This window comes from Canis aureus, chromosome 3 (assembly GCF_053574225.1).
Source record: "Canis aureus isolate CA01 chromosome 3, VMU_Caureus_v.1.0, whole genome shotgun sequence".
NCBI classification, from domain to species: domain Eukaryota; kingdom Metazoa; phylum Chordata; class Mammalia; order Carnivora; family Canidae; genus Canis; species Canis aureus.
Window position 1 is genome coordinate 89,086,662 of NC_135613.1, and position 23,236 is coordinate 89,109,897.

Below are 23,236 nucleotides of genomic sequence, written 5' to 3' on the forward strand. Positions count from 1 at the left end.
TAAGAATGTCTCCCATTCCTAGAAGCTAGGGCAATACCAATGAAAAGGGGTAGACACTCAAGTTCTTACCTCAGTGCACACGGACTCAAGGAGAAAAAAGCACATAATCTACTGAAACTTCATGGCAGAGAGAAACCTACAAAATCCAATAGCTTGAAAGGCTGCAACCTGAATGCCTAAGGGTGAGAATATAAGATTGATACAATCATTGGGACAGAGCATATCAATCCAGGTTCTAGGAAAATGGTTCTAGAGGGGGAATGGTGCACCACCTAGGAGATATTTGGTCATGTCTAGAGTTAAGTTTGGTTGTCACAACTGTAACCAGGGGGAGTGCAGTGGCATATAATGGATAGAGGACAGAGATATTGTTAAATATAATATAATGCCTAAGGTAGTACTCCACAAAAAAGGAATTATTGAAGTAAAAATGTTAAGATCGAGAAACCTTATGTAGAAGATAGTAGAGCTCTTTAAGTAGAGAGTACTCTTTTTTTTTCCCTATAAGTCTTATTTCTTCTTGATAATAATGAGCTCCTTAGCAGCCATCGTTTCAAACAAGAGACTCTGAAGATCAACCCCAAACCACTTAGCATCACAGGGTAATATAGCCAGCCCATTCTATCTTCCAGAAATTTAGGAATAGAAGCACAACTTATGTGTGTCTGAATCAGCCTGTGAAACCAAGCCACTCAAAACCTGCCATTTATCAATCTAAGAACAATACCATGTGTGACTTATGGCTATTATCTTATTTCTATTACTAGCTTCTGTGAATTTTGTGCTAAGTATCTGTCTGCTTAATATGATTGATAAGATATGATAAAGAACATGTGGGAATAATAAAATTTTAAGTGCTGTACTCATTGAATACACAGTGGCAGATCAAAGCACCATACCTCCATACTTAGGGGAAAAAAGAAGTCTGTATTAGTTCTCCAGAGAATCAAAACCTATAGGAAGAGATTTGTTATGAAAAATTATCTCACATGATTATGGAGGATGAGAAGAGCCACAATCTGTTATTTGCAACCTGGAGACCCAGGAAAGTCTGGGTCTGTATAATACAGACTGTATAATACAGTCTGATTCTGAAAGCCTGAGAAACAGAAAAGACCATGGTGTAACCTCAATCAGAGAGCAAGAGAAGACCAAGGTTCCAGTTCAATCATTTGGGGAAAGAGAACAAATTCTCTCTTCTTCCACCTTTTTGTTCTAGTCAGACCTCAAATGGTTTGGATGAGGCCCATTCACAAGGGGGAGGGCAATCCACTTTACTCAGTCTACTAATTCAAATGTCAATCTCATCCAGAAACATTCTCATGGACATACTCAGAGATAATGTTTAACAAAATAGCTGGGTACCTCAGGGCACAGCAAAGTTGACATAAAATTAACCATCACACCAGTAAAACTAACTTTGTCAGAACTCTGGTAAAGAGTTAAAATGTAAAAAAAAAAAAAAAAAAAGAGTTAAAATGTTACATCAACAAAGAAAATGCTGCATTAAAAAAAAAAAAAAAAGACAACTTAAAAATTGTAGAGACTTTATGTGGTGTTTAAAGTACCCTTGCTCCACCTCCTCCTTGGCTTGGTGATGGTCTTGAGGATGACAGCTTGCTTTCCCAATGTGGGACCTCGGTTCCTGGATTTGTATACTAGACTTCATTCAAAAAGAATTGCATTGGGTAGCTCGGGTGGCTCAGGGGTTCAGCGCCACCTTCAGCCCAGGGCCTGATCCTGGAGACCTGTGATCCAGTCCCACCTCGGGCTCCCTGCATGGAGACTGCTTCTCCCTCTGCCTGTGTCTCTGCCTCTCTCTCTCTCTCATTCTGTGCCTCTCATGAATAAATAAATAAATAATCTTTAAAAGAAGAAAAAAGAATTGTATTTGTTTTAACCTGCCTGTGGGATACCTAAAGAACTTGGCAAGGTGCTTATCTTTTTTGGTTAATTCTGAAAGCAGCAAACAAAAGAAGATGGTTATATACATGGGAAATTCCATAAAGCTATAAGCATATTTTTTACCAGAAATTTTACAGGCAAGAAGACAATGGCATGATATATTCAAAGTACTGAAAGGAAAACAAAACAAAACAAAAAACTCTATCCAGCAAGACTATTATTCAGAAGAAAGAGAAATAAAGAATTTTCCAGACAAACAAAAGCTGAAAGAGTTCATAAACACTACACTTAACCTACAAGAAATGTTAAAGGGCACTCTGAGTAGAAAGGAAATATCATAAGAAAGAGTAAGAAAAGTAGGAAGCACAAAAGCAGTAAAATATATCTGTTAAAATCAGTCAAAGAACTCACAAAATAAAGGTATGGCAACATACACCTAAAACATGTGAAGGGGAGAAAAAAGAATGTGTTCAAACTTAAGACACCATCAACTGAGTACAGACTGTTATTTGTTTGATGTTATATATGACAATAATGGTAACTACAAATAAAAAATCAGTAATAGATATACAAAAATAAAGAGAAGGCAATCCAAGTATATCACTAAAGTAAGCAAAATTAAAATGAAAGAAGATATGAAAACAAGAAAAGAACAGAAAAGATCTACAAACACAACCACAAAAACAAATAACAAAATGGCACACACAAAAAGGCATACCTATCAATAACTACTTTTGAATGTAAATGGACTAAATGTTCCAATCAAAAGACAGAGTGACAAAATGGATTTTAAAAACCAAGAACCATATATATATATGGTATATATATATACTGTCTAAGAGAGTCGCATTTCAGACCTAAACATATGTGTCAAGTGAAAGTGTGCATGGGGGAATATTTCTCATGCAAAGGGAGTGGGAAAAAAAACAGAGTAGCAATATTTATATCTGATAAAATAGACTTTAAAAGACCTTTAGTCTTTTAAAAGTCTTTAAAATAGACTTTAAATAGACTTAACAAAAGACCAAGGACACTATATTATCACCCAATGGACAATCCATCAAGAAGATATAAAAATTATAAATATATATGCACACCACACAGGAACATCCAAATACATAAAATAGTTAATAACAAAGATAAAGATATTAATTGATAGTAATACAATAATAGTAGAAGATTTTAACATCCCAGTTACATCAATGGATAAATTATCCAAAGAGAAAATAACAAGTAACAGTTACTTTGAATGACATACTGGAGCAGATGGATCTAACAGATATATTCAGAACATTCCATCCTAAAACAGCAGAACACACATTCTTTTCAAGTGCAAATGGAACATTCTCCAGAATAGATAATATATAATAACACAAAACAAGCCTCAGGAAATTAAAAAAAGATTGAAGTCATACCATGCATCTTTTTCTGGCCACAATACTACAAAGGTAGAAATGAACCACAAGAAAAAAATCTAGAAAGATCACAAATAGAGGGAGGTTAAATAGCATGCTACTAAACAATGAATAAGTCTGCCAAGAAATCTAAGAAGAAATTTCAAAAATATGGAAACAAATGAAAATGAAAACATAATGGTCCAAAATCTTTAGGATGCAGCAACAGTTCTAAGAGGGAGGTTTATAGCAGTATAGGCCTACCTCAACAAGTAAGAAAAATATCAGATAACCTGAATTTAACCTAAAGGAACTAGAAAAATAACAACAAACAAAACACAAAATTAGAAGGAAGAAGGAAATAATAAAGGTTAGAGCAGAAATAAATAATTTGAAAAAAAAAAAACCAAACAGAATCAGAAAAAAGCAATGAAGATGAGGAGCTGGTTCTTTGAGTTCAACAGGCCTTCTAGGCAGGCTCATAAAGAGAGAGAGAAAGGATTCAAGTAACAAAATTAGAAACAAAAGAGGAGAAATAACAACTGATACAACAGAAGACAAAGTATTATAAGAGATTACTATGAAAAATTACATACCAAAAATCTGGGCAACCTAGAAGAAATGGATAAATTTGCAGAAAAACATAATCTACCAAAACTGAAGAAGAAAGAAATAGAAAATTTGAACAGACCAACTACTAGCAATGAAATTGAATCAATAATCAAAAAACTCCCAAAAACCAAAAGCCCAGGACCAGATGACTTCACAGGTGAATTCTACCAAGCATTTCAAGAAGAGTTAAAGAATCTTGGGAAGATGTGGAGTAGGAGGACCCTAAGCTCACCCTTTCCCATGTTTACAACTATATATCACTTGTGTTCAAGTAAAGAAACCAGAGAGTGATTCCAAGACTGGCAGATAAGCTCCATAACTAAATATAGAGAAGAAGCCACAGATGAGAGGTTAGGAAAGGCAGAAAAGGTGGTTGGGAGCTGCCCACAGGAGATGGGAGCCCACAAGGGAAGATGAAACCTCATGACATCTGACTTTGAAAACCAGAGGGGCTGAATTCCCCAAATTTATTTACCGATGGGACTAGGAGGCTGCACAGGTGAGAGACAAATACTGCATAATGAGAAAAGGGTCAGAGAACTCAGTGACACCATCAGGTGTCATCAAGTGTAACGACATCCAAATTATAGGGATCTCAGAAGGAAAATAGAGAGAAAGGGGGGCAGAAAAATGTATTTGATGAGATAATAGAGGTAAACTTCCCAAATCTGGGGAAAGAAACAGATTCAGGACAAACAGAGATCCCTCAACAAATTTAACCTGAGGATGTCCACACCAAGACACATAGTAATTACTGGTCAACAAATAGTGATAATGGAAGAATTTTAAAGACTGCAAGAGAAAAGAAGATAGTTACATACAAAGGAAACACCATAAGGCTATCAGCTGATTTTTCAGCAGAAATGTTACGGGCCAGAAGGGAGTGGCACAACATATAAAAAATGCTGAAAGGGAAAAATCTGCAGCCAAGAATATTCTATCCAGCAAAACTATCATTCAGAATAAAAGGAAAAATAGTTTTCCTGACAAACAAAAATTAAAAGAACTCATGACCACTAAGCCAGCACTACAAGTAATGTTAAGGGGGGACTCTATGAGTAGAAAACAAAAACCATATGTAAGAGTAAGAAAAATAGGCAGCTCAAAAGAAAAAAAAATAGAAGTATACTTGTAAAATTCAGTCAAGAGAAACACACACACACACACAAACAAAAAAAAACACAATGTAAAATATGATGCCAAATATCTGAAAACTGTAGGGAAGAGAATTTAATGAGTTTAAAATGTAGTGATCGGAAGATGTTATATATAAACCAAATGGTAACCGTATATCAAAAACTGGTAATACATATGCAAAAAATAAAGAGCAAGGAATCCAAGTATATCATTAAAGAAAACCAACCATGAAAGAGACTAGACTAAGAGAAGCAAGGATCAGAGATAAACTATAAAACAACCACAGAAAAGTAATAAAATGGCAATAAATACATATCTATTAAAAATTAGATTGAATGTAAATGGACTAAGTGCTCCAATCAAAAGACATAAAGTAACAGAGTGGATAAAAAAAAAATTAGACTCATCTATGTGCTGCCTAGAAGAAAGTCATTTCTCACCTAAAGAAACCTGTACATATAAAGTGAGGGGATAGAGACCATTTTTCATGCAAATGGATGTCAAAAGAAAGTTAGAGTAGCAGTACTTAGATAGATAAAATGGCTTTTAAAACAAAGACTATAAAAAGAGACAAAGCAGGACACTAATATAATAATAAATGGGATAATCCAGCAAGAAGATATAATAATTGCTAATGTTTATGCACCCCACATAAGAACACCCAATATATAAAACAGTTAATAACAAACATAACAGAATGAATTGACAGTAATACAATGATAGTAGAGGATTTTATTTTATTTTTAAAGATTTTATTTATCTATTAATGAGAGAGAGAGAGAATGGCAGAGACACAGGCAGAGGGAGAAGCAGGCTCCACGCAAGGAGCCTGACATGGGACTCGATCCCGGGACTCCAGGATCAGGCCCTGGGCTGAAGGGGGTGCTAAACCGCTGAGCCACCTGGGCTGCCCCATAGTAGAGGATTTTAATACCCCACTTACACCAGTGAACAGATCATCCAAACAGAAAATAAGCAAAGAAACAATGACTGAAAGATATACTGGGCCAATGGATTTAACAGATATATTCAGAGCATTCCATCCTAAAACACATATTATTTAAAAATGCTCATGGAACATATCCAGAATAGATCACATATTAGGCCACAAAACAGACCTCAACAAATACAAGATGATTGAAGTTGTATCATGTATCTTTTCTAACCCACAACACTGTAAAACTATAAATCAATCAACTGTAAGAAACATTTCAAAAAGGCAACAAATAAATGGAGGTTAAACAGCACACAACTAAATGGTGAATGAGTCAACCAAGAAATCTAAGAAGAAATTAAAAAATACATAGAAACAAATGAAAAAGAAAATCAATAGTTTAGAATCTTTGGAATACAGCAAAAGTGGTCCCAAAAGAGAAGCATACAATGATATGGGCCAACCTAGGAAGCAAGAAAAATCTCAAATAAACACCCTAACCTTACATCTAAAGAAGCTAGAAAAAGAACAACAAACGAAGCCCAAGACCAGCAGAAAGAAGGAAATAATAAAGAGTAGAGCAAAATAAGTCATATAATTTTTCTTAAGCAGTAGAACAGATAAATGAAACCAGATTCTTCTTTGAAAAGATCAACAAAATTAATAAAGCTTTAGCCGGACTTTCAAAAATGAAAAGGAAGAAAGGGTTCATTCAAACAAAATCACAAATGAAACAGGAGAAATAACAAACACCATAGAAATACAAGTAATTTTAAGAAAAATATTATGAAAAAATATATGCCAACAAATAGAACAACCTAGAAGAAATGGATAAATTCCTAAAAACAAATAACCTAAAAAAAAAAAAATTGAAGCAGGAAAAAATGGAAAATTTGAAGAGATTGATTACCAGCAAGGCGATTGAATCAGTAATCAAAAATGCCCAACAAACAAAAGTCCAGGACCCCATGGCTCCACATATCAATTCAACCAAACATTTAGAATTAATACCTAGGCACACCTGGGTGGCTTAATCAGTTAAGAATCTGTCTTTGGCTCAAGTCATGATCCTGGGTCCTGGGATTGAGCCCCATGTCAGGCCCCCTCCTCAATGGGGAGCCTGCTCCTCCACCTGCCCCTCCCCTTACCTGAGCTTGCTCTCTCTCTCTCTCAAATAAAGAAAATCTTGTCAAACTAGTCCAAAAAATAGAAGCAAATTTCCAAATTCATTCTATGAAGCCAGCATTACCCTGATGCCAAAACCAGACAAAGACTCCACTAAAGAAATGGAATTACAGGTCAATATCTTTGATGAATACAGATGCAAAAATTCTCAACAAATCCAAACCATATATTAAAACAAACAAACAAACAAAAAAAACAAAAAAACCATGAGTAGACAGGATTTATTCCCAGTATGCAAGGTGATTGATTCCCAAATCAATCAACATGATATATCACAACAATAAGAGAAAGGGTAAAAAACATGATTATTTGATAAATGCAGAAAAAAGTATTTGACAAAATATAATATTCATTCATGATAAAAGCCCTTAATCTAGTAGGTTTAGAGGGAACATACTTCAACAGAATAAAGGACTTCCATAAAAAACTGACAGCAAACATCATACTCAATGGGGAAAAGTGAGTTTTCCCCTTAAGGTCAGGAACAAGACAACGTTGTCCACTTTCATCACTTTTATTCAACATAGTACTAGAAGTCCTAACCACAGCAATTAGACAACAAAAAGAAATAAAAGCATCCAAATTGGCAAAGAACCACAGCTGTCACTATTTGCAGATGACATGATAATATATATAAAAAACCCTGAAGACTCTATCAAAACAAAAAACAAAACCAAAAAAACCCCAAACTTACTAGAGCTGGTAAACGAATTCAGGAATAACACTGGATAAAAAATCAATACAAATAAATCTTTATTTTATTTTATTTTATTTATTTATTCATGAGAGACACAGAGAGTGCGGCAGAGACACAGGCAGAGGGAGAAGCAGGCTCCATGCAGGGAGCCCGACGTGAGACTGGATCCGGAGTCTCCAGGATCATGCCCTGGGCTGAAGGCGGCACTAAACCGCTGAGCCACCCAGGCTGCCCAATACACATAAATCTATTGCATTTCTATACACTAAGAATAAAGTAGCATAAAGAAAAATTAACAATCCCATTTATAATTGAACAAAAAGTAATACAATAATCTAGGAATAAGCTTAATCAAAGAGGTGAATGAAGTCCTACATTCTGAAAACTATAAAACACTGATGAATAAAATTGAAGACTACACAAACAAATGGAAAGATAGTCCATCTTCATGGATTGGAAGGACAAATATTGTTAGAATGTCCATACCACCCAAAGCAATCTACAGATTTAATGCAATCTCTATCAAAATACCAATAGCATTTTTCACATAACTAGAGCAAACAATCCTAAAATTTTTGTGGAATCACCAAAGGCCCTGAGCCAAAGCAATCTTGAAAATGAAAAACAAAAATGGAGGTATCACAATTCTGGACTTCAAGTCGTATTACAAAGCTTCAGTAATCAAAATAGTATGGTATGTTAACTACAGTGTAATTTAAATTTCAAAAATGGCCTCCTTTGTCAAGATAATTCTTATCTGCCTTCTTTCTGCTGTTTATGCAGGTTGCAACAAGTGGTACATGTATCAGAGCTCCCTCTTCAGGGACTCTTGACTTCATTTTAAATGAGGTTTTTTTGTTTTTGTTTTTGTTTTTGTTTTTGTTTTTGTTTTTGTTTTAACTCATTTTTACAAAAGTCACTCACTAAGTAATGCAATCCCACGCAACTGAACCATCTGTCAGAGCACATAAGGTATTCAAAGAATGCCTGGTAGGAACTCATTTAACATTATGATGATTGAGCATCCTTTCCCATCCCTAAACCCCCAGGACCTTTCCATTCAACTTCAAAACAGTCTGAAATAAAGATTTCTTTAGCAAAGAAATGGAGCCATGGAAAGATCTTTGTATTTTGCAGCATTGGGATAGCTTACTTGGATAATTATACATAAAAACTGCTCCCAAGGACCCAAGACCGGAGAGTAGTAAGAGAACCATCAATGACGGACAAATGAAATCAGCCACTTGCCGGAGGGCCAGGGTAGTGGGGTTCTTCTCTCTCTGGAAGGGTAAGACAGTCAGTTGTTGGGGCTCAGAACAATAAATCCATGTTAACCAGATCAAACTCTGAGACTGTCACCACAATAAAGAGAAGAGAAAAGACAGTCCCATTTTTATGATTCAATGCTTGTGGGCCAGAAGGAAGTATGTGCTACCTGCGGTAGTAGGCTGAGTGAAGAGGTCAGGTCTTATCCCTAGAATATACAGATGTAACTTTATGGAGAAAAATGTTCCTTCCTGTCATGATTCAATTAAGGATTTTGAGATTGAAAGATTATTTTGGATTATCTGGGTGGGTCCTAAATGTAACCAGAAGTGTACTTGTAAGAGAGAAGCAGAAGAGCCTTGACACACACTGCAGAGGAGAAGGAGATGTGACTGAGGCAGAAACTGAAATGGTGCAGCCACAATCAAGAAATGCTGGCAGTCACCAATAAGAAATAAATGTATTATTAAAAAAAGAAAAAAGAAAAAAAATGCTGGCAGTCACCAGGAGACTAAGAGGTAAGGTGTGGATTAAGTGTACCCCTTCAACACTTTGATTCAACCCAGTGAAAACGATTTGGCATTCTGGCCTCCAGACTTAAGAGCACAGTTGTATTGTTTTAATGGTTTTAATTCACCAAGTTGGTGGTAATTTGTTATAGCAACCACAGGAATCTAATACAGATGCTTAGCAGGTATAAAAACCTGTAACAAATATTTCACATATATTCATCAATTGTTGGCACAACTGAAATTTTAAGTTCTAGTGTCCCCATGATTAATTCTTAAAAATATAAGAAGTGCCTGGGTGGCTCAGTGGGCTAAGCATCTGCTTTTGGCTCAGGTCGTGGTCTCAGGGTTCTGAGATTGAGCCCAGCATCAGGCTCCCTGCTCAGCAGAGGGTCTGCTTCCCCCCTCTCTTTGTCCCTCTCCCTGTTTGTGTTCTCTCTCTCTCTCTCAAATAAATAAAGTCTTTAGAAATATGAAACTTTAGATAAAAAGATGCTATATAACTTATCTAAACTTCTTAGTCAGTGGTTTAGACTGGGGCAAGTTTATAAATAGTAGAATATAAGGTCAACTTTTTCCATGTCTCCTTTGTGTTCTGGTGCCAAGTTCATATGAAGAGATGCTTAATAGTATCTGTTCATTAAATTAATAAAGTTATATAAAGGGTACAAAATTTAAAAAAACAGTATTCTGGGACTTTTAAGGGAAAAGGAAATTAGAGAAGGCTTAGAGAAACTAAAGAGATACTATAGAAGAAGTGGAGAATATATAGGAGGTGGAACTGTGAAGGGAGAGATGGGATGGAGGAAGGGGGAAGGAAGATTCTAAAGAGCACTCCTGCTGTGCGGTGATAATTCTTGTTAGGCTGAGCCAAAGTCTGCCCTGTTTGTCATCCTCAGTGAATTATCCGTGTCTCCCTCCTTGGACTTGCCTCAAGCTGCTTCCCCTTTAGGGAAGCTCTTATTTTTCTCGATTGTCTATGCAAACTCCGGCCTTCCTTCAAGTCTCAGTTTAAGGCCAAGAAGTCTCCCCAGACACATGCACTTCCCCAGTTCTCCCTCTCAAAAGTGCCTCATATGCACCTCAGTGGCACAGTCAGTTGAGTGATGGAATCTTGATTTCAGCTCAGGTCATAATCTTGGGGTCCTGGGATGGAAGCACGTATCAAGGTGCATGCTCAGCAGGATGTCTGCTTGAGGTTCTGTCTCCCTTTGCCCCTCCTGGTTGTGTGTTCTCTCTCTCAAATAAATAAATAAATCTTTAAATAAAAAAAAAGTATCTCATATGAGTCAATCTAGGACTCCCCAGCCTAACTCAGCTATATCAGAGTCATACTAATTAAAATTAATCTGAATATGCCTTAAGACTCTTATTATGGGTCACTCATGTACCAGAGCACAAAATATGGCTTCAGAAATGATTCAGAATTGACGAGCTAAAGCCAGGAATTATAAAGTTACACATTAATTCATTTGGCCAGTTTATTCCAGAGCTGTTTCTGGAGGAACAAATGTAAGCAAAACTCATGCCCCTCCCCCTCCACCTGCTCCCTTTAAGGAAGGAGGTCACAGTCTTACTCAGCACTACCACTGTGATGTGAAAGTAGCCATGAACAATATATCAATAATGTGTAATCGAGGTATAACTCGGTTCCAGCAAAACTTTATTTAACAAAACAGGGAGCTGACCCATGAGATACAGCTTGCTGATCCCTGAATTAGGTTATAAGTCAGTGAAAATTGGAGGATATGGGAATAATGTGATGAAAGGATGAGCATAGCTATAGAAAGAGAGAAAGTTTAAGTTTCCAAAGATAGTCGACAGTTCTTATTAAGTGATCAAAATGAAGTAAATGCTTAGTGGTATTTCCCTCCTTGAAATCTTTCAGACATTCTCTGTTATTTTTAAAGACCAAAAATACCAGTCTGGCACTGAAAGCAGCACTTTGATGGAAGTGGCAGTGTGAGATAGGATCATGACTAACCCCTGATATGGTTTCGGTATTTATAGTGAAAGATAAAATAAGATTATAAATTTACAAGAATGGCACCAATATAAAATAAGAATAAAGATGAGAGCAATAAATGGATGAGAGTATGTGAGACAATGACTGCTGAGAAGATTTCCTTTTTAGGTAAGGAATGGGGTTGATAGGAAGTCTTAAGGTCTATAGCTTTATAGTGTCATACTTGAAAAGCAGCAGGATAAGTTAAATTGAATCTAATCTCAATATTTTGTTTTCCCAGTTATAATGGCCATATCAGCAATATTTCCTTATTTTTCATCTTATTTATAAAAAATGTCCTGGTAAAGAAATATAGTAAAATAAAATGGCTAGTCGCATGGGTTACAAAATCAGACTTCTTGGGATCAACTCCCGGTTATTTCATTATAAATTAATCCTAAGAAATTTGCTTCAATTCTCCAATGTAAGTTTTATTTTTTCAATTATAATTGTTTCTTCCTATTGCTGTGAAGATTATTAGAAGCAATGCATATAAGGAACTAGAACAATGGCACGCTCCCAGTACTCAATTAATAGATGGCTGTGGCTTAGAATTGTAATTATTATTAATTACTGGATCTTCCATGAGATTCTTTGGAGATTTTCCAATGAATAAGAGAATATGAAGGTTGTTGAGGGAGGGCTTACCTCGAGGCAGCAGGTCCTTTACAGTTTTGAAGAGTTCTGATGAGTTGGTTATGTCAATGATTCTGACTACAATATTTTTCCCCACAGTTTTAACCCTGTAGGATCACAGCAAGGCAAATATGAGAATAACAAAGCAAAATATTTATTGGGAACGAAGATGAGTCTTTTTAAAAATATTTCTTGGACACAGAATGAAGGTCTTAGGGAATTTTCTCTAACTCATTCACATTTATTATTTCACTAATAAGCTTTACATCAGGCAGAACAAATAAATTACCCCCTCCCCCCTTTTTTTTGTGAGGAAACCAAGGCTCACAGGGAAGATCTAGACAAGTTGCAAGGATTTGATCTTACACTTTCTCTGTAAGGATTTAAAATCACCAAGATATGGAGTCTACTTCTTCCTTCTCTGAAAATCCAAGGTCCTAGGGCAGGGAGTTTTTCTCATGGATCCAGTGAAGTTATCTTAAAGTATCATATGTTCTACAGAAGGAGAGCAGTGGGCAGGAATGCTATATACAGAAATCTCAGATTGTAACTGGAGGAGATTTTTCTTTCACCTTTGAGACCATGGCTGAGGGCACATTCCTGACAGTTGGTTTTAGCTTAAAGCTGAGGTCCAGAAGTAGGGGGCCCAGGACAGGCTGGGGCATGTACAGTCTCCCCTTGGTCCTCTCTCCTGTACTCCTTGTCTTCATCTTTGAGAATGAGTCAAGGCCCTGACCTGTTCCTAAGATGATGAATGAGTAGGTCAGAACAGAAGCTCCCCTACCATCTCAGTCACCTTTCCCATGGAGACAGCAGTGAGGCCTGACTGGCAATGAATCTTCCTAACAAGATGCTCCTTGACATGTAGACACTTTAATGAGCCAGCCCAGATTTGTGGCCTGACACCAGGGCAGAGGGAGAGAGAATAATTAGATGCTTCTGTCACAGGGACAGGGAGAAATAATGCACATGGTCAGAGGGCAGCTAATTCAACTACAATATAAACCTCTCATCAGGAATCAATTACTCCATGCTGATGGCAGATTGATTGATTGGCAGGGGTGGAGTGGAGAGCAGAGAGAAAGGAAAGAGAAGTTCTGTGTAGGTGACAAGAAGAGACACTCACCTACCACTGGGTTCTATAGGAGGCTCACCTGTGCTCACAGCACCCCCTTTAGAAAAGCTTTACTGGCCAACTCTATTAAGAGAGTAACTTTATAGACCACAGCTTCTTTATCCCTTCATCTGTCGATGGACACCAAGGCTCCTTCCACAGTTCGGCTATTGTGGACATTGCTGCTAGAAACATCGGGGTGCAGGTGTCCCGGCGTTTCCCTGCATCTGTATCTTTGGGGTAAATCCCCAGCAGTGCAATTGCTGGATCATAGGGCAGATCTATTTTTAACTCTGAGGAACCTCCACACAGTTCTCCAGAGTGGCTGCACCAGTTCACATTCCCACCAACAGTGCAGGAGGGTTCCCATTTTCCACATCCTCTCCAACATTTGTGGTTTCCTGCCTTGTTAATTTGCCCCATTCTCACTGGTGTGAGGTAGGATCTCATTGTGGTTTTGATTTGTATTTCCCTGATGGCCAGTGATGCGGAGCATTTCCTCATGTGCTTGTTGGCCATGTCTATGTCTTCTTTGTGAAGTTTCTGTTCATGTCTTTTGCCCATTTCAGAATTGGATTGTTTGTTTCTTTGGTGTTGAGTTTAATAAGTTCTTTATAGATCTTGGAAACTAGCCCTTTATCTGATATGTCATTTGCACATATCTTCTCCCATTCTGTAGGTTGTCTTTTAGTTTTGTTGACTGTATCCTTTGCTGTGCAAAAGCTTCTTATCTTGATGAAGTCCCAATAGTTCATTTCTTCTTTTGTTTCTCTTGCCTTCATGGATGTATCTTGCAAGAAGTTACTGTGGCCAAGTTCAAAAACGGTGTTGCTTTTGTTCTCCTCCAGGATTTTGATGGATTCTTGTCTCACATTTAGATCTTTCATCCATTTTGACTATCTTTGTGTCTGGTGTAAGAGAATGGTCTAGTTTGATTCTTCTACATGTGGATTCCAATTTTCCCAGCAACATTTATCGAAGAAACTGCTATTATAAATGACAAATATCCACCATTTGCTTCAACATGGAGGGACCTGGAGTGTATTGTGCTGAGTGAAGTAAGTCAATCCGAGAAGGACAAACATTATATGGTTTCATTCATTTGGGGAATATAAAAAATAGTGAAAGGGATTAAAGGGGAAAGGAGAGACAATGAGTGGGAAATATCAGTGAGGGAGACAGCACATGAGAAACCTGACTCTGGGAAACGAACAAGGACTTTTTTTTTTTCTTTCTGCTGCATTTTCTTTATTTCAAGCCACAGGTCTACTTGGAGGGTCATGCAGCAAGTGGCTTATAAATAAAATCGGAGTCTATGAATAGTGTCATCACATTAAAAGACAATCGTTGGATTCTCCCATTAGGCAAAGAGCTTGCATCTTTGGAATCCATGAGTTGGTATCATTTATGGGATACCTGAGATGCACCTTGCTCCAATTAACATTACCATGCTACTCACTATAAAAAAGCCCAAGGGTGGGCGGGGTGTTGGAGTGACTGGGTGGTGGGCACTGAGGGGGGCACTGGACAGGATGAGCACTGGGTGTTATACTATATGTTGGCAAGTCGAACTCCAGTAAAAAATATACAAAAAAAAAAAAAAAAAAAAAAGAGAGAGAGTAACTTTAGCCATTTGGGCTTGTAGCCATGGAAAATCCTCCACAATTTTTGTAATTTATTATTCTCTTCCAATACTTGACCTTGCCTAGTAGGAGTGGATAATAAAGGTAGATTCTCAATCTCAATAATGATTCTCAAGGAGGCAATTCTCCTACTTCCCTAGAAAATCCATTCTAATGATACAAGAGCCTGAGATATTTGATAAGAAGTGAGACTATATTCAAATAAATGGAAGATTATTTTCCTGATCCTGAGCATTTGAAAGCTGATGGGCCAGTTGAGAAAGATTATGAAAACATAGGAAACTTGGAGATTGAAGAAAAGAAAAGAAAAAAAAAAAAAAGGAAGGAAGGAAGGAAGGAGGGAAGGAAGGAAGGAAGGAAGGAAGGAAGGAAGGAAACTGAAAAAGCAAGGATCACAGCATGTGGGGAGAACATGGTGGTTCAGTTAGGACTCTAAGATAGATTTCTGGCTCTTAGTCCCAACTCTGTTTCTGTGTAAACTTGGACAAGTTACTTAACCTTCTGTGCCTTGGTTTCCTCATCTTTAAAATATGGAAATAATATGCTTAGGCTTGAGGATGTAATAAGATACGTTAAGTGCTAACTATACAATGATTTTGATTTAATAGAAGAAAGATGGTTTCTCTATATTTTTTGAAGAAAGAAAAAAAATCATGAAAATCCATAAACTTCCAACCCTGTCTTAGTTTATTCAGGCTGTTATAACAAAATATATGATAAACTGGGTGGCTCAAACAACAGACATTTATTTTTCGTAATTGTGGAGTCTGGGGAGTCCAAAAGCAAAGCACCAGCAGATTTTTTTTTAATAAAATAATTTTTATTGGTGTTCAATTTACCAACATACAGAATAACACCCAGTGCTCATCCCGTCAAGTATCCACCTCAGTGCCTGTCACCCACTCACCCCCACCCCCCGCCCTCCTCCCCTTCCACCACCCCTAGTTCGTTTCCCAGAGTTAGGAGTCTTTATGTTCTGTCTCCCTTTCTGATATTTCCCACACATTTCTTCTCCCTTCCCTTATATTCCCTTTCACTATTATTTATATTCCCCAAATGAATGAGAACATACACTGTTTGTCCTTCTATGATTGACTTACTTCACTCAGCATAATACCCTCCAGTTCCATCCACGTTGAAGCAAATGGTGGGTATTTGTCATTTCTGATGGCTGAGTAATATTCCATTGTATACATAAACCACATCTTCTTTATCCATTCATCTTTCGATGGACACCGAGGCTCCTTCAACAGTTTGGCTATTGTGGACATTGCTGCTATAAACATCGGGCACCAGCAGATTTGATATCTGCTGAGGGCCTGTTTCTTGGTCAGAGATGGCTATTTTCTAACTGTGTCCTTACATGGCAGAAGGGGCGAGGGATCTTTTCTATATGGAAACTAATCATATTTGGGAGAGTTCTATCTTCATGATCTAATGAAGGCCCCACAACCTAATATCATCACATCAGGGTTTAGGTTTCAACATATAAATTTTGGAAAACCATAAACATTTTCATCTACAGCAAACTCTTACCTCTCACGTAAGAGGTTGAAATAGTGCCTGTCTGATGGCCTTTTATGTTCTAATGAGAAGTGAGTCCAGTTTATCTGCTAACACTGGGGATTGGATGAGAATACAAAGGGGTTAACAAGGAGAAGAATCTGTAAAATAGACATTATGGAAGTGGTAGAGTGAATTTCTCTGAGAAATGTGGTAAGATGGTAAACTGTGTTGGGGTAGGAATCATAAATATGTAGTGTGTTAAAAGTATAGACAGACAAAAAGGTATCTTTGGTATCTTTTAAAGTTGATTTTGAGCAAAGAAACTACAGCGGAGTGAGGATAGGGCAAGAAAGTTGAAATTTTCTGTAAGGAGCACAGATTTAAGGCATTTTTCTTTTAAGATTTTATTTATTTATTCATGAGAGAGAGAGATACACACAGAGAGTGAGAGAGAGAGAGAGGCAGAGACACAGGCAGAGGGAGAAGCAGGCTCCTTGCAGGGAGCCCGACGTGGGACTGGATCCTGGGACCCCAGGATCACGCCCTGGGATAAAACCCGCGCTAAACTGCTGAGCCACCCAGGGATCCCCAGATTTAAGGTATTTAAGGAAGTAAATAAATTTTAGAAGGACAGGATGGATGGATGGATGGATGGATGGATGGATGAATAGATGTGCAGATGAACAGACAGATGTATGGATAGTCCTAACCAATGGGTAGCAGGTCTTAATGAAAGCAAATAGTCTTTGCAACTAGGCTACTTGAGCTCCTGGGGTAGAAAGAGAGGATATGGTCAGAGTGGGCTACTTGAATTCATGCTGAAGATGCAACAGAGTTTGATAGTGACAAAGTGTAGGTAGGGCATGACCATGAGTGGCTGTGAGGTTGAGAAAAGATCTCTAGAGATGAAAAGGTTAGAGAGGCCAGGTGTTCATTATCATATGGATGGTGAAGGCCTCAAGATGACAGACGAAGTAGAAGAGGATAGGGATAAAGGAAAGGCCAGTGGGGGACTATACCTTGGAGGGCACTGGGTCCCTACAGAACCTGATGGCAGCAGCCTCAAAGAGGGGTGCAAGTATCCCACTGATTGCAGCAACAGCTGTCCCTTGTCTTCCTAACCCTCTTCCCCCAACCACTTCTTTCCTCTCACAGACACTGGTTTTGATTTCTTGGTTATTGTGCTTTATTTTCTAGTGTTATGGTAGTCTCAAGAAACACTTTCTTTTACAAAATGCAAATGCGCACAGTTTGCTGCCTCATTTACAAATATAATTTTCCCATTAAAATCAGCTTTGTCTTAATATTCTTATAAAGCTAAAAATGAACTATCTCTTAAGCATTCATTATTAATTTTTTTCTATATATTCCCCATTAGATTTCACATGGTTTGGGCTTTGTACTTTTTAAACAATTGATGATCTGGAAACAAATTCCTAATTACCATGGATGAGAATCCTCCTAGCTCAAATTCCTCTCAGAGTAGCAGGAGGTTAGTGTGTTATCTTAAAGATCTTGTAATTCCTGTAACTAAAACATTACTTAAACTCCAATGTAAGGCTTATAAGATAACCTAAAGAAAGATTTCTCTGCAGGAAAGATTTGTAGCAGCCTACAATCTAATTTTCATGGCCACTGTGGTAGGACAGCATTTCCCTTGCTTAACTTCTGGAGGCCATTGCCCTGATTGCAATTATACTTAGGCTCTATATAAAGAACCATTTTGGGCAGAGGCCCTAGCCTAGGTGACACGTCTTGCCTTTTGCAAAGTCCTGAGCTGCAGAATCCCAGAGAAAAAAAACACAGTGGCTTCTTTAATCTTTGTATCTCAGTGGTTTAGACACAGTGATAATAACAATAAAAGCTACAATGTATTGAGCATTTTTCATCAGAACACTAAAGAGACACTTAACCATGCATTTTTCCTCTTCTCTTTCTTGTTCTTATTTTTCTTTTCTCCTCTTTCTTCCTCTCCCTTTTCTTCTCCTCCTTCCTTTTCTTCTCCTTCTCTTCCTCCTTCCTCTTATTCTTCTCCTCCTCCTTCTTCACTATTATTATTAATGTTAGTGTTATTAGTGAGAACACTTAAGATTAATTGCCTTAGCAAACTTCAAGTGTATAATACAGTATATTAATTGTAGTCATCAAGCTATACATTAAATCCCCAGAATTGATTCATCCTGCATAATTAAAACTCTATACCCTTTATTTTAAATTCCTTTTCAAAGAAGATTTTATTTATTTATTCATGAGAGACCCAGAGACACAGGCAGAGACACAGGCAGAGGGGGAAGCAGGCTCCCTGCCAAGAGCCCGATGTGAGACTTGATCCCAGGATCCCAGGATCATGCCATGAACTGAAGGCAGATGCTCAACTGCTGAGCCACCCAGATGTCCCAAAACTCTATACCCTTTGATCAACATCTCCCTTTTCTTCTGCTTTCCAGACCCACCATTCAGACTGTCTGCCTCTCTGAGTTTAACTATTTTAGATTCCACGTATAAATGAGATCATGAAGTATCTGTGTTTCTGTGTCTGCTTATTTTACTTTGCATAATGTCCTCCAGGCTCACACATGCGGTCTCAAATGGCAGAATTTCCTTCTCTTCTTAGGTCGAATAACATTCCGTGGTATGTGTATACCACACAATTATATGATACCACATACATTATTTATCCACTTGTCTGAGAATGGACACTTGGATTGTTTTCACATCTTACATGTTGTGAATAATTACATGTATGCACATTTAGTTCTCAATCATCCCTTCAGGTAGATATTTCAATATTCTTTGCTTTGCAGATAAGGAAACTGAGGCATGAAACATTTTAAGCAGGTGTGCAGACCCCGCAATTAGTACAGTGAAGAACCCAGGAGATTTAGATCAGAAATGGAGATAGGCCTCTGCTCCCATCCCAGTTTTTCCCCTATATTCTACTTGTGAAGGTGATTACACACAGGTATGAGAGGCTGAAGAAGATTTTAAGTAAGAGGGGGGATGTGAGTCCCACTTCTCCAACCATTTCCTTGGCTGAATCCATGGGAAAACCCTCCTTGAGGGGGGTAAGCTGTTTGTGCAGCATTGGAAATCTAGTTTTCTCATTCTAAAAAGAGATGAGAATGTGTGTCTCTTAGCAGCAGTGTCTCAGGGACCTCTCTATGTCCACAGCCACTCAAAGGCAAATAGGTTGCAATTTGGGTGATTCCTATAGGTCCTGGGGTCCTGGAAGTGATAAATATTTCCACTCTGGTCTTCTTTCAGGCAATAAATGATGGTTGTGTTTGTCAAAGACCCCAGTAAAAAGCCTCAGCTTACAGTTAATTTTAAAGAAAAATAGAGATTCTCCTTCCTAAGCCTGAGTAAATATCACATTGCTTAGAACCCTAATGACTTCATCCTTCCTTCCTTCATCCTTGTCCTGACACTTGACTATCCCTAACTATTTATAAAAGCCTAGCTTCTTATAAAAGGAAAAAACCGTTTCTTCCTGTCAAGTTGGGGAAAGCTCTTCAAGTCCCACTTTTGCTACCAAAAGGTATTTATGTCCCCAGAGGCTGAGGAAGATGTTTGTTTATCTCCTTTCCTCAACTTCATTTGCTGTGAAAATGAAACATACTCATGCCTCACTTTTCCTACTTCTTACTTATTTCATCCTCCAATCTGGGGAAATTTCCAAGGAACCTCTGCATGCATGTCCTTCCCCTAGTTTTGCAGACAGTCCTGCTAGACTCACAGCCTTTCCCCAGGACCCACTGGCTCCTGAACTGCCACCTCTCAGGCATTCACAGGACCGAGATTCCTCGTTGAGACTTGAAATAGACTATGAACAGAGGAGGTGAGATGCAAACATTAAGCTTAGTCAGTACTTCCAGATCCAGCTTGTCCTGATCTGGAGGGGAGGAGCAATGATCTTAATTTTTTGTGACCCCCAATCCACAGGCACAATTCTGCCAAAATGATCTTTCCAATTTTTCAGACTGCTTTTTGGACAAAAATCTTAAATAAGAATGATTAAGAAATATATGCAGTGCTTACCATGGGCTAAATTTTTTCCTGATGCCATCTCCTTTAATGCTCAACATTTGCACAAAATCACAGACCTAAAAGTGGTAACTGTGAGAATGTGGTACCTGCATTCCTATTCTAAATCTGCAGGAATTTTAAAGCATGATCTGCATATACTGACAAGGAAAGAAAGCAGTAATACAGTATTCTTAGCAAGTAATAGTAAAATAGAATGCAGAATAGTGTATCATTAAAAGTGTAAACATCCAAACTCAATAGCAAAAAAAAAGTGGGCAGAGGAACTAAATAGATATTTTTACAAAGAAAATATACAAATGGCCAATAGGTACATGGCAATGTAGTCAACATTGCTAATCAAACCACAATAAGATATCATCTCACATCTGTTAGTGGCTATTATTAAGAAGACAAGAGACAAGTGTTGGTGAAGATGTGGAATAATTTGTGAATTGTTGGTGGGGATGTAAATTGGTACAGTCACTATGGAAACAGTATGGAGGCTCCTCAAAAAATTAAAAGTAGAACTATAATTTACTTCAACAGTTTCACTTTTGGGTATAGGAATCAGAATTACTGGGCACCTGGGTGCCTCTGTCAGTTGAGAATCTGCCTTCAGCCCAGGGTCCTGGGATTAAGCCCCACATTGGGCTCCCTGCTCACCGGGGAGTCTGCTTCTCCCTCTCCTCTGCCCCTCCACCCACTCAGGATCTCTCTTGCATCTCTCTCTCTGTCAAATAAACAAATAAAATGTTTTTTTAAAAAAAGGAATCGAAGTTACTATCTTGAAGGGATATCTGCTTTCCCATGTTCATTGTAGCATTATTTACAATTAAGACATGAAAACAATCTCAGTGCCTACTGATGAATGGTTAAAAAGAAAGAAAGGAAAAGAAAAAGAAAGTAAGGAAAAGAAAAAGAAAGGAAGGAAGGAAGGAAGGAAGGAAGGAAGAAAGGAAGGAAGGAAGAAGAAAAGAAAGAAAGAAAGAAAGAAAGAAAGAAAGAAAGAAAGAAAGAAAGAGAAGAAAGAAAGAAAGAAAGAAAAAAGAAAGAAAGAAAAAAGAAAGGAAGAAAGAAAAAGAAAGAAAGAAAGAAAGAAAGAAAGAAAGAAGAAAGAAAGAAAAAAGAAAGAAAGAAAGAAAGAAAGAAAGAAAGAAAGAAAGAAAGAAAGAAAAAGAAAGAAAGAAGAAAGAAAGAAAGAAAGAAAGAAAGAAAGAAAGAAAGAAAGAAAGAAAAAGAAATAATGGAAACAGAGAACAGATTGGTGCTTGTCAGAGATGGAGTGGTGAGGATGGCAAATGGATAAAGGTAGTCAAATGGCACAAACTTCTATTTATGAAATGAATAAATTCTGGGAATGAATGCACAGTGTGGTGACTATAGTTGAAAATACATTATTTTATATTTGAAACTTGCTAGGAAAATAGATCTTAAAAGTGCTCCTCACACACAAAAAAAATGTAATTGTTCAAAGTAATGGATATTAACAAAACCTATTGTGGCAATCATTTCACAGTAGATACATATATTAAATCATTATGTTGTACATCTAAAATCAATACAATGTTATATTTCAATCATATCTCAATAAAACTGGGAAAAAATCCGTAAAACTCACCATATGTCAGTATCTGTACTGTAGTCATGTCTCTACCTATTTGTGTGTGTGCCCAGATATCGGAAAGGATGCACTAGACTGCAATACAAATACCCAAAGCACTCCTGGAGAATGGAACTTTGGATAATCCTATAATGAAGCAGATGATTGGTGAAACACTTTTAGGTTTGTTGGGGCTCAGGGGAGTCAGCCTTAAGGTATGTCACAGTGACATATTCATTACTTTGAATCAAGGTAGCTTAAGAAATAGCCAGCGCTATTTATACCGTGACTCTCCTTATTTCCAGGAAGCAGGAGATAAATCTCCATGTGGAAGATGTCCTCCCTTGCTAAAGGAGGTAAGGAGATATCCATATTGGCTGAAGCCAGAAATTTAGGGCCAAGGAGCTTGGGCTCTAAACAAACTTTGTTACTTTTACTAATTTACTACTCTAGTTCAAATTCTATTTAGAATTTCTTACTAATTGTAGGTCTCAAACATAAATTTCTTTTTCCTGTCAATTTCTCACAAATTTACTGTTTCTTTGTCAAAAAGGATAGAAGCAGCCTGTCCTGATCTTTTCTTATGTCTCATATTTATGAGACTCCTATATGTATGGATTAAATTTGATTTTCTCCTTTTATCTGTCCAAGGTCAGTTTAATTCTAGACCAGCCAGAAGAATCTTGAAAGCTAAAGAAAATTTTTTTCTCCTCAAACAGTTGTAAATCATAAATTAACCTAGAGTCGGAAAGGGGGTATTTATTAACTGAAAAAAAAAATTGAGAATAGGCACAATTAGACTGAGGGCTCAAGTAATGTCATCAGCATCCCATCTCTCAATCTCTCTCCTCTCTCTCTCCATGTCTTGCTTCCCTAATACTCTGTGCTGATCTTATTTTCAGACAGAGTCACTGATATGGAAAATAAAATCAGAAATAAAGCCCAAACTGACTACTGGTATCTCCAGCCTTAGTAGCCCTCTCAGATCATGTTGAATCTCTAAGTGGTAGCAGATGAGTTCAGAGAGATAATGGGTGGGGGGAGCTGATATTATTTATGAAGGCTTA